Here is a 13709-nt window from a genome sequence, read left to right on the forward strand (position 1 = left end):
GGGATATAAAAGATATCTGGGAAGGGGAATACAAGAGGGCACGAATGAATGCATATGGTAGCCACTTTCCAAGAGTTTAGTAAAACACCAGTTTTCACAGAACATGAAGGGCATACAGAAAAAACAAAAAGGGTCAGTAGCTAGCCTAAAGAGAGAGGAAAGCTGCACCCTCCAGTAGCTAGAAATAAAGAATGGGAATAGTGAGAAATCCATGTTGGGAGAGGGCTAAGACAAGAGATAAGGAAAGGAATTCTAATGGAAAACTGAGGAATTGGACAGCCGGAAAACATATAGGGGAGAAGGCAACAACAACTATTGTCCTTGGTTCATTTTGCAGAGCAAGATGTTTATTTCCTTGAAAAATATTCATGTACACTAAATGCATACTTGTCAGATGATAGATCAAGTGAAAAGGATCCGTATCTAAATACAAACTTCTCAATTCCAAACGGACGCTGAGTAAAACCACGGTATGCCACACAAAATACCATAGGTGTTCCATTGAAAGATTTATCAGAGCCAAGATTTCTTACCATTCTTACACACACACAATGCACAAAAACCGAGATCTATCCAGTGGTTCTGAATCCTGATTTGACTCCTGACATTTTGGTACAACTATGTTGCATCACTGTATCTTAATCAGCAATATACTGTGCCAGTCTAGGCAATTCAATGAACTGCAAGCTCCAATCCTAAGTATTTTGGGATGTAAACTATCCCTTTCTATCTTGAATGTGAGGTGTGTAGTTATTGCTCTCTATCCAAGACTTTTTTTAATGGAAAGTACAGCAACCAGCACAAGTTAGAGGTCTTATTACTTCCCAAGAGATACTTAGACTCATTTTTTTAATGTTCTAAATGTTAAATAGTCTTTAATGGGTATGAAGTAATTGTTCTAAATAGAATTAAGGTTCATTTTTACCTCTTTTAATGTTAAGATACACCTTGAACTTTCAGGGGGAAATTGTGCTGTATGTAACAGTAAATTAACAGCCTGCTCCTGAAATAAGTTTGCCAGTTCTTGGAGTGGCTGATAAGACTATGTGCTGTGCTTATGTTTTTCTATCAGTGAGGTGGCCAGGGTCAGTCAACACTAGAGAAAGACGGCATTTTCTGTATTTGCTATTCTCTCTTCTCCCCTCTTGTGTATATTTGTCTTGTTTTTTCTAGAAAATGGGATCAGACATCATAGGTACCAGAATTAGTAGTACTGGGGCTACTTGGCATACTCTCTGGCTTGAAGTGATTTCCCTTATACAAAGGGTTTACAGTTTGGTTCACTGGCTCCCAGGACCCCCCTTATAAAAGTTGTTCTAGCTCCCCTATCAGATGTAAACAACGGCAACAACGGGTGTGTCTAGACTACAGGGTTTTGTCAACAAAACTATACCTGCGTCTACACTGCCGCCGTGTTCTGATGACAGTAAGTCAACAGAACAAAGCTGTTTTGTCGACAGTGGTAAACCTCTTTCTATGAGGAATAACGCCTTTTTTCAACAGAGTTATGTTGAAAAAAGGCGCTATTGCATCTACACTGTGCTTTTTCAAAAAAAAGAGCATCTAGACTCAAAAGAGAGGCTTGCTTTGTCGACAGAACTGGCTGTTGTCTAGTATCTGTCGACAAAGTCTCTGTTGAGAAAAGCCTGTAGTCTAGACGTACCCAACGATGGCTCTAGCCATCTCAACTGATTTCTTCTCTTGTCTTTAAAAGGACAATTATTACCATCTTCATTTCTAAGAGTGTCAGAGAAGGATTTTTTTCCTTTTAAAGACTTTCTCTATAGAGAAAGAAATGCTGTTTAAATGAAAGCCTTACTTAATACTTCACATTTGAAATGCTTTAACTGTCTAATTTTTTCTGTATCTTTAATAAAAGGTTAAAGAGGTGTTTAGTAGTGTTTTCCATAGTATTAAGAACACTGAAGTCTCTGTGAATCAAATTCCAGCTCCTGTTTTCAACAGTATAAAGCTGAACAGTGACAGGCTGTAAGAAGGCACATCCCCATCCCCTTAAGGAGGGAGCTAATGACCGCTTCAGCCAGCACTATCGAGGTACACCAGCTGGGCTTGCTCTGCCAAGAGGACAGAAATGTAAAACGAGAAAGCCTGCCACACGAAAGAGTAGAAACTAGAGGAAAAATCACTGTGATACAGGGATGGTTGATGACCAAGTGATAACCCAAAAAACCCTTCTCCTCTGCCCCTTTTTTTCCTTTTGATTCTCCCTGGGAAGAGAGAGAAAACCTAGTTTTTGTTGTTGTTTGGAAACACTCTTTTATATCCTGAGCAGGAGAAGAATCCTGTTAGAGAAGGGAAGTAACCCAAACCATAGTCAAGTGAGAATTCAGGAGATTCCAATGTACCATAAGAGTCACAACATTTTTAACTCTTGGGGATCCTTTGGTCTATCTAAATCAATTTTGCAGGGTGCATGCTCTCATTTTGCATTTGGTTAAACACGTAAACAGAAAGTTCTTCTATGGAAGTTCAACATCAACAACAAACTTCTCATAAGTTCTATGTTGTTAAAACAATGTGACAAAACAAGATGAATGTCCTAACCAATGCCCTCGTGTATGATAATAATTGAAGAGGATTCCGTTCCTCAGAAAACAACTCAACTAGATAATTACTTGACAAAACTTATAGGCTATATCTACACTACAAGGTTTTTGTGCAAGAAGTCTTTTGAGGAAGAGTTCTTGCGCAAAAACTTTTTGTGCAAAAGTGCATCCACCCTGCATGAACGCTCTTGCACAAGAAAGCTCTGATGGCCATTCACACAACAGCCATCAGATCACCTGTGCTTTTTCGGATAGGCTCTTTTTGCACAAGAAACCCCTGTTGAGTGTCCACATGTGCCTTTTTGCGCAAGAGCTGTACTGCAAAAAGGAGTTATGCCGTGTAGAAGGAGGTATACCTACACCTCAAAAACCCTCTGTTCTGTCAATTGACTGTAGATTTTCTTGCACAAAAACATGCTTGAGGTGTGGATGCTCCACGGGATTTTGCACAAAAACAACTGTTTTTGGCAAAAACCTTGTAGTAGATATAGCCATAGTGTTCAAAAATACAGGAAAGCTGCAAACATGTATAGTCTCTGCCATATAGATATCTATTGTATGATTTATACAGCTTTATATATTTTCTAATATTCAGTTCATTCTGTCTCAATATTAATCCTGTGGTATGATGCACATTCATATCCATGTTATAAACTTCTCCCAGCCTGGCAGATTCTCTTTTCCTCTTTTCATTTTTCAGCTTTACATTATATGCAGAAAATATGTCAACTGACACTAATATATTAAAAGTATCACTTGGGCACCACCAACAGCATAATTTATATGTCTCTAGGTTTACCAGATATAGTGTGAAAGTTTAAAGCACCTTTTAAAATACAGACACATTTTGCATCTAATCCAGTGCATTTTGCATAAAATGTTGCAATGTATTTCATAAGGAGGAGAAGCAATGGAAAATGAAATTATTGTCTTAGGTATCAAAATATGCACATGAAATGTTCATTTGGCTTTGAATGAAGAGGTTTTTGGTTTTTGCTGGGCCTTCCCTGAATTATTTCATTAAATATCTTTTGAAGATTCTAGTTACTGATTTAACTGATTGTTTATGGTAGGGGACTAGAGCAATCAGCACTCATAAGCCCCCCCCCCCTTTTTTCCCCTCACACTAACAGACACTTTTACAGCTAGATGTCTGATTTCTGTAGAAGTATAAGGAATTTATAAGTATAGGGCCCTTGCATTCCCTGGGAAAGCTTCCTTTCACTTAAGTGGGAACTGAATTGGAACCACAAAGTCTTCATGTTTTTGTTGAATATGCATTGTGTATTTGAGGGAGTATTGAAAAGTATACTCATGTATACAGTTTCAGTTTATGCTAAGTGTAGTAAATTGAGGGTCAGTAACATGGAGTCAGCAGGCCTAAATAGAGGCCTATAACATGAAAACAGGAACAGGCCTGCAATCTAGTGAGCAAGACTTTGGTTCAGTAACAGGAGCCAAGAAAGGCCCTATTGATAAATTATGTGATTGTGTAAGTTAGGTCGAGCATGGAAGGACACAGGAAGGTACTGGGTACAGACTGTGAGCCAAAGGGGAGTATTGGAACATCTTAAGAAGAAATGTCTTGGTACAAAAACTCCCTAAAAACTAATGCACATACCGACCTAGGTTCAGGACCGGGTCGAAATTGACAGCATGAAGGATAGTAAGTAAGCCCCCCTTCCATAAGGTGAGGGGTGGTAACTAGGCAACAGAGGGTGGTAACCTGGTGCGTAAAGAAATGATGTAAGTTGTTTGTACCTGTCTATAAAAGGACACCGCAGAGGGTGCTCTCCGGCCGACCTTGGGGGGGGCGCACTAGGCGCCTGAACGGCAGGTGTCATTGCCTAAACTTACAGAGTGCACAGTAGCTTATTTTTGACTAACTGCTGTTAATATTTGTTATATGGCAATAGGCCTGCCCGGTGTTGGTACCTTGTCAACGCGGGCCATAGTGCCCAGTGGTGTAACATTGTACTGATCTCTGTTACCAACTGGTAGAGCTTCGCATTTGACAATAAACCTGCTCGATTGATTTCAAACCTTGCCTGCATCTGTCGTTTCCGGGGCCTCTCAGAGATCTCTTGTGTTGACCCAAGTGCACGGGGTCTAACACTCTAGATAAAGGGAGCACCGATTGTTACGCACGCAGCCGAAAGTTTAACAACGGAGTAGAGGTCCTGTCAGGAGCGCGCCAGGACAACCCTGACCAGACGACGCTGACACTGACAGTCTAGACCACCGAAGGTACCGAGGTACGAAAACACCGAGGTACGACACTAAGAACAACAGATTTTTGGCTTAGGCATTTTGAAAAATATTTGTGGTTGTATCACTAGCAAAGTACGGTGTCCATATGTACTGTAGGTATAGTCAGGCAGGCACAATGATTTCTAAGGTTCCTCTACCACTGTCTGTCTTAAAGGAACTAATGTCAGGGTTAGTATCTGAGTCTTTTCACTATACATTGCTGTGAAATGTATGAAAAGCAAACTGGGGATTATCAGGAGCCAAATATTCAAAACTGGATACCCAACTTCAGACATCTGAAGCCACCAGTATGAAAAGCAAACTGGGGATTATCAGGAACCAAATATTCAAAACTAGATACCCAACTTCAGACATCTGAAGCTACCAGTATCTTAAATTAGGCACCTAAAACACTTAAAGAGCCATTTTTTGACCTCAGTTGTTGGGTCATAACACTTAATTTCTTAGTAATAGTATTCATCACTATAAGGGGTTTTTTTTCCCCGCGGGGGGGAGGGGGAGAACCTTTTTGTACAACACTCATTCAGTTAATTACAAAATCAATTGAAAGAAAACATACTTTTTGTAATATGAATTAGTTAATATTATATGATTTTGTTCTCTAAAAAGTCTACCTTTTTTGTTTTCAATATAATTTTCAATTTCTTTTTGCTTCCAGCAATAAATAACACAGATTAACAGCCAAAAGTCCAAGTCTTCTCTCGTTGAAAGTCCACTGACTTTGACAGGAACAGGCTCAAGACAAGTTAGCAATACAGTCTGTGGGCAGCTGTGCGTATGCAACTGCATGGTTATTTTGCCTACATTTTGTAGTAACTTTGGATCCCTTTTGCATATCGACCAGAAAACTCATCTAATTTCACAATTGCTTATAACATATTAATGCATGCTGATCAATGAAAATAAGACCTTAACTGAAAATTTGTTTAAATGTGAATATATTTTTCCAAGAAGTGCATTGTAAGAGCATTTGTCAAATCTTTGTACACATGTACAGAAATAGTTCTTTGCTTTTTCCTTTAGCTGAATGTGATCTTAATTACTTTTCATCAGAGCTGTTTTGGAGGAAAAAGTTTTCATGGAAAGTTGACAAGCTTTTTCTGAAAAATGGTTTTCCTACTAGGGATCTCGAATAAGCCATGAAATTTCTCCCAACATTTGCCTCATCCCCCATTAATTTAGTTACCCTGTAAAATAGAGATAGTATTTGTGTGAACAATGCTGATGTTACAGACTTTTGACATGTTATTACAACATGCTACTGTCATCAAGAGTCATTTCACCAATGGAATAAAAAAAGAGGAAGAACAATGAGAAAATAATTTGCGACTTCTAATTCAAAAGTCCTTACCACTTTGACTCTTGACTCTGGAATCAAGGTGGATCATACGCCTTTGTCTAACATTTTTTGTTCTGCAAGAAAAAGTCTCTTAAATGTCAGATTCTGTAAATTGTCCTAAGTCTTACACAGAGTTTTTAACCAACAATCAAGAAATAGTAGAAATTTGGATATTATAAAATTAAATAATTGCCCTTTGCATAAGAAACTAACATGTGCCCTGATAATTTCATTAACAATTATCCCATATTCCATTTTTGGTCAAGATCATAGAGTTTTTAGCAAAATAACCTGAGGTCTAGAGGCCTCAGATTTGCTTCACCTTTGTCAGTCTGGGTACAGACAGAAACTGCATTGATCATTTATATCCTAATTATTAATTTATTAGAAGATTTACCTGGCCTTGCTTGGTCGTTAAGTCAAGTTTGTTTTTGGAAAATCAAATGAAATTATATACGAGTACCATGAGCTATCATGGGCACAACCCACTTCTTCAGATAAGCTTCATTTAAATCATTGCTTTGGGATACGGTTTGGAAATTAGTAGTTCAAGATACCCCAGGGAGAGAGAGAACTACCCCAGCCCCTTCTCACCACAGCACTTTGGGGTCAAATGAAAAGCACCTCTCCATGAATGCTGCAACTCCAGCAAGCACAGGTTTGTCCAGGTTAGTCTGCTCCTTGTGTTCCTCTGCCAGAGTGGGGGATGCAACAAATGGCGAACTTTCCACGGGATCCCTGATTAAATGGAACAGCTAGCAAAGTCCCAGTCCACGTTTGTCATGGGGAGGGAGCTTCAGCTCTACTCCCTTTGCCCCTAAAGCAGTGGCCTCCAACCTTTTTAAGCACAAGATCACTTTTTGAATTTAAGTGCAATCCAAGATCTACCTCAAGACCAAATACCCTCACCCTGCCTCCTTCCCGCTCCCTTCTCTGAGTCCCCGCCCCTGCTCACTCCATCCTCCCTCCCTTGCCCATCCTTCCTCACTTTCACCAGGCAGGGACAGCAGGTTCGGGTGCAGGCTCTGGTCTTGGATTAAGGGATTTGGAGTGCGAGAAGGGCTATGAGCTGAGCTTGGGGCAGATAGTTGGGGTGCTAGAGTGGGATTCTAGGTGCAGGCTCTGGATGGGTGTTTGGATGCAGTAGTGCTCGGGGCTAAGGCAGGAGCTTGGGGTGAAGGAGGTGGTTTGTGACTGGGGTAGGATTTTAAGATGTGGGCTCTGACTGGGCACCGCTACCTCAGGTGGCTCCTGGATGGTGGTGCAGTGGGGCTAAAGCAAGCTCACCCGTCCTAGCCCTACACTGCTCTCAAAAGCAGCCAGCAAACTCCATCCCAAGTCTTGTTGTGCCCTCCCCTCTGCTCCATGGAGATAGGATTCAGAGTGAGAGAGGAGACACCTTGACATCAGCACCCCTCTTCTCTCTGCTGCCCTGCACAGCAAGCAGGAGGCTCCCAGGGGTCAGGGGAGGCAGCTCCAAGGCAAAGGGCAGGAGATGCATAGCAGTAGGGGGGAGGGGCAGTTGAAGTGCCAGCACTTGATAGCCTCTTGGCCAAACCAGTCAGGATCACCTGTCAGAGGCTCCAAGATCTACCAGTAGATCCCAATCTATTGGTTGGTGACCACTACCCTAAAGGCTTCCTGGGAGAGGAGGGCTTAGCACTGGGACAATCAGAGATGGGGGGACAGTGTGCGCCTACAGCCAGCCCCTTTCACCTGATGGGTGTTTCAGTCTCTTCTGCATGGTTTTCTGAGAAGCAATCCCATTCCAGGCACAGTCCATTTTCCCAGCATCACCAACCTCTTACGTTCCTGTAACTCAGGGGTGGGCAATCATTTTTGTCAGGGGCCACGCCAGGATTTTGGAAAGTGGTTAAGGGTTGCAGTTTTCTGTGGAGAGGATGTGGGGTCTAGGATGGAGGTTGGATGCAGAAGGATGCATGGGGTAAGGGACTGGGATGCAGGAGACGGTGTGAGATCTGAGAGTGAGTTTGCATAGAGGAAAGTGTTGAGACCTGGGTCAGGGGATTGGGATGTAAGGTCAGGGAGGGAGTATGGGTGCAGGAAAGGTTTCTGGCCTGGTGGAGGGGCTTTAAGAGGCAAAGTCTGGGAGGGAATTGTGACCTGGGAGAAGGGGAAAAGGGGGACAGACTGCAGAGAGTTTGGCTGGTGACCTGGGGCAGGGGAATGGAATGCAAGGTCTTGGAGGGTGTTTGGGTGCAGGAAAGGATTCTGGCCTGGGGGAGGGGTGTAGGAGGAGTTGGAGTATCTGGGAGAGAGTTGTGACCCGGGGGAAGGGGTCCAGAGAATTGTGATGGTGACCTGAGGGGGAGGGAGTAGGGGTGCAGGAGGCAGGCTCTGGCTGGGAAGCACTTACCTAAACAGCTCCTGGCCAGTAGCCCTGCAGCACCCCCCAAGACAGGCTGGGCTCCCTTCCTGCTGCAACCCTAGATCACTTTAAACTGCTAGCTGTTTCCTCCAGGTGCCTCTCAGCTCTGGGAGGGGAAAGAGAATTGTGCTGTCCCCATCCCCCAGGCCAATCTCTGAGCTCCTATTGGCTGGTTATTTCTAGCCAATAGGAGTTAAGGATTGGGCTGGGGCAGGGAGATCACATGAAACCTCTCTCTGGGTTTTCAGAGACCATGGACTGCACTTTAAACCATGGCAGCTGTGTGCCTGAGGGTGCTGGCATGGTGGTTCATGGGCCGGATCTAATGGCTTGGTGGACCAGATCCAGCCATGGAGGCATATTTTGCCTAGGCCTGCTATAACTTATAAGAGGATGCTGTATACTGAATTTGGTAGTCCTAGCTCTTAATGCTTAAGAGGACTTCTTGAACAAACAGACACATGCACAGACAGACAAACTCTCAAATATATAGTAGATAACGCTTGATTCACACTACACCAGTGTGAATGGTGCCTCATTCTAAGTTACACTTAGGCCACTGTGGCGATATAAGGGCACCTTATTACCCCCATTTTAAGACCCAATTACACTGCCAGAGTTGCAGCTTCTTTAAGGAGTGAGTGATTCTGCTCACCTAAGCAGTTCCCATGAGGTGTAATGTGGGGCAGCTGGCCCCTATTGTTGGGGATGCTCAATAGAGACAAAATGAAGGAAAACTGCTGTTGGGTAAAAAACCTCTGGAAGGAGTCCAGGGTAGACTTGAGAGAAACAACTATAGGGGAATGCGAAGGTTCCTTAACAGTTCCCTTGAAGCAAGGTCTGAACTAGGGTGAAAGAGTGATTGAGAATCCTGGGTAATCTTATAGCAAGCCCATGGAGGATGAAAGACTCTTTAGTGTGAGGACATGGTATAAAGCTGTATGAAACCTAGGCAGGGTAGAGAACATTCTGCCTTTAATAACTCTGATGAAGAAAAATCTTTAAAGGGAAATAATTTAGAAGAAGAAGAACCTGGATTGTACCTTGTTTGGGAAGGAATGGTTTAGCTACCAGGAGATTCATGAGAGTCCCTGACTGTATGTCACTGCCTTTGCATAAGTGAGAATCAGAATCAGAGCATTTACACTGAGATTCTTAGGTCTGTCACTTGCTTTTGACACAACATGGTATTGACTCACTGTGTTACAGACTAGGGAAACTGTGGCAGGAGTAAATGGGGCTGTTCTTGGATTTCTGTCCCTTGCTTGTTGAGCATTGTAGAGAGTGATGTTGGGCAATTCTCCTTAGACTCTTTGAAGAGGAAAGTACTACAACATTTCTCCCCTCATTTCTCTTGTCTGGCTGATTATTCATTCATCCTCTCTCCTACATTCCAGAGCCAAGGTGCAAATAAACCTACTTCAATTTTGCACAATGCATGTCAATTAAGGCTTCAGTGGACCTTTGATACAGTGAAACAATAGTTATCTTGACTAGGATGTTCTTTGTAAGCCTGTCCAGGCATTTGCTGAATCACATATGCAACCAATTATACGAATAGGGACTACTTCTGGACTTCTAATACCTCTGCTATATTTTCAGTCCCTTAAAATTCATCCTATCCTACTAGATCTTTGGTGATGAAGTGAGGAAAAAAATCTCTCACAAGAAACAATGATAACAAGCCATGTGTTTATGAGACTTCTCTCTTACTCCCTCCAAGGGATATGCATAAAATGCAGTTGAAAATAGATTTCTATTACATTCCTCTTAATTAGATACTGAAACAGATTCTTTGGTGAAAATATGCTACAGAAATTAAAAGAAAACCCTAAAGATTCCCATACATGGATGCTGCCCCCACACCAACAAGGTTTTAATATAAAACTATATTTTACAGGGAAACATAGTGTCTATGGAACGGGCACTGAAAATGTTTTGCCTTGTACACTTGTATCAATATTTAGAAAACTGTTTTATCGTTCTCAAAATGGAAATATGTTTTACTAACAATTTTAGGGCAAATTAAACTCTGGCCCCATTAAATCTCACTGAGTGAAATTGGGACAAAATCTTGTCAGTTTTCCTTACATCTGTATCTCATTATACTTGAGACCATATCCAGTCTATATGGTGTTTACATATAATGGCACAGTAACAGTAGTTTTGAATACCCTTAATACAATTTTCACTGCTTTTATAAATAGCCTTTGCAAACTTAAAACTAAAACCTATTTCCTTACTAGAAATGTCTTCCATTCATTCTTCATGCACGTTTGCTTTGCTATTAAGATTGATGAGTTGCTGATCTTTATTTCTTAGTTAAGGAAAAAACAAAGAACTACAGCAGATTTATTTTAGAAAATGAAAACCAGTAAATATGTACATGGCCTTGCAAAATAAGAAATAAGGTAAATAAAACTTTGAACTTATATTTCTTAATATTAACTCACTTATTCTCAAATTATCACATATATATTTATATATAGATACTATACTTATAGATAGAGCCCTATGTGGATACAAATTTTGTATTGGCATAAGATCTGTAGAAATGATCTATGGATATATTCAAATCAATTCATGTGTATACTCACAAATATATAACAGATACATTTTTAAAAATCAAGCATTCTGTAAATTTGTGGGGTATCAGCATCCAACAATCCGCAAAAATGATTCACAGATATCCACATTGGCAGATGCAGATATGGATATCCACAGATATAAAATGGATATCCCCATATTTGCAGGGGATTATTGACCCAAATTAAGATTATTTGTCTTAGCACATAATCAACAAAAACTAAATAATGTACAAGACCATACCCTTTCATTGAAACTGATGGTAATTTTGACTGAGTATGGAGTGCGGGAACTGGCACTGTACCTCAGAAAACAATCTCACTAATGCAAACAAACAGAACAAAACCTAACTATTTAATGTAATTAAAAACCCTTCAAAATGTCATTATATTAAAATACTTCTGTGCCATCTATAAGGAAATGTTATTTTAAAATTATGTAAGTTCCAGCAATTACTTTTTTTCTGAAATCCTATATGGACATCAAATTTTTCTCTACCTGCTGACTATTGGACAGACATAAACAGAATAAGAGATATATGAAATGGGGCTGTCAGCTTAGGCTGCTAACAAGATGCTGGAGCATGCACTGGGTGCTATTCCGCATCTTTTGAACCAACCTGTTATTTCGAAATAATGAGCTCACTATTCCAACGTCCCTGTAACCCTTGTTCTACAAGGGTTAAGGGACATCTAGGAATAGCAGTTTATTTCGAAATTTGGCTCTGTGTAGACAGCTCCAAATTTTGAAAAAAGCTATTTCTAAATTAGATCAAAATAAGATATGCAATTTGCATAGCTCAAATTGCATATCTTATTTTGACCTACACGTGCAGTATAGCTGCACCTTCTGCCACTTGTACTTCATGCACATGCAAGTGAGGGGCTGTCAGAAATAGCAACACAACAATTCCCAACACAACCTGTGTGATCCAGCAGGAGAGCTAGAGTTCATCAGCATTTTTGTCTCTCAAAAGCATCATCATCTGTGAATGAAATGAGAATTTTACTCAGATTCATTATGTGTCCTTCCACCTATTATTGTACTAGAGCTATTTTTCTTTCTAGACTTTTATATAAATCCTTGAGGTGGGGTAACTCCTGGGTGCTAAAAAGACATAATGCACAAAAACAACAGCAGTGCAAGTGATACACATTGGCAATCGAAATAGGTATTCCAACCTGTACCCATTTCCTTTCCGTATATTCATTTTGATATTTTTCCCTTTGGGTTGGGATTTAGGCAGACTGACTGTAACCATTTTTGGAGACTTCACATAAAATGATTCTATGCAATAGTTGAATGATTTACTTGCAAACTGCACACAGTCAAAATTTACACATGAAAACGTAATATGCTGATGCTTGTTTTTTTTTCTTTACGAACCTAATTTGACAGGAATGTAGGTATTTGTAACCTTGCAGTAGAGAACATTGTGAGCATTTGCTTTATTTCAGTATGCTAGTCCTGCTTTTGGGTAGGAGGCTTCACTGTCTCCCCCAGCAGCCTCTGCAGCATTTAAGCTTTACACTGCAGAGCTCGCAGCACGGGTAACCGTGTAACCGCTATGATTTTAACGGTTACATGGTTACATTTTTAACTGCATTTTTACATCACTAATGTTTGCAATAAATTACCTCAAATTTATGGGTTTTTTTCATGGATTACACTTTTTATGAATAAATATTTTTGTGTCTGGCTTACATTTAAAACCAGCATTTGATTTAAATCTTGCATTGTTTCTTGTCATGATGTCTCCATCATGACACAGCTTCACTCTTTCTGAATAATCTAGAATTGTAGAGCTAAAAGTGCCCTTGAGTAAGGTCACCTATGTAATCCTGTGTGAGGCAGCTCTAATTGCAATCTCTCGTATCTTTTCTTAAAACAAACTTAGCTGTGATTTCACTGACATGTCTTGCTCTGCTATCTAAATAGCTACTCTCAAATGTTTGTCTGTTGAGTAATGAAAAATGAAAGGCTGCTATTACTTTGGTACTCTGCTATGGAAAATCAGGCGTAGGAATGACAGATGAGTTTCCTCTGTTTCTGAAGAAAGTGCATGTCCCTTAACTGGCATTACTGTGGCAGAATGACACAAGGAATAAATGGAACATGAAAGAGAGGAATTTCTTGTTCTTCCACAGGGAGTACCTGGTCTCTAACTTGCAGACCCTATGAATTACATTGAAAATACTTTAATTCAAAGCTTCTGTGTCCCTACAGCACACTTGAATAAGGAATATATATCCCCTAACCTGCATCTCCCTTTGCCAGAATAAGAGGAAATGAATGTCCCTTAACTAGACTTCTATCCCACATTGTAGACTTCTTCAAAAATGTATTCTATAACAGGTTTTTATACTCTGTTCATTAGTTGTTCCTGAATGCCTTCCAGTAGGGTACTAAATGTGACTACATATCTGTCATGTGGTGTTTGTTTCTCATCCTCCTTTCTAGGTGGAGAAGTGTATTCAGCATCTTGTTTTAGTGTGTGTCCCTTAACTTGTTGCTATGTAGTCATGAGAGAGGGCAATGTAAAATGAATGCGGCCTGC

Source organism: Pelodiscus sinensis, chromosome 7 (assembly GCF_049634645.1).
Source record: "Pelodiscus sinensis isolate JC-2024 chromosome 7, ASM4963464v1, whole genome shotgun sequence".
NCBI classification, from domain to species: Eukaryota; Metazoa; Chordata; order Testudines; family Trionychidae; genus Pelodiscus; species Pelodiscus sinensis.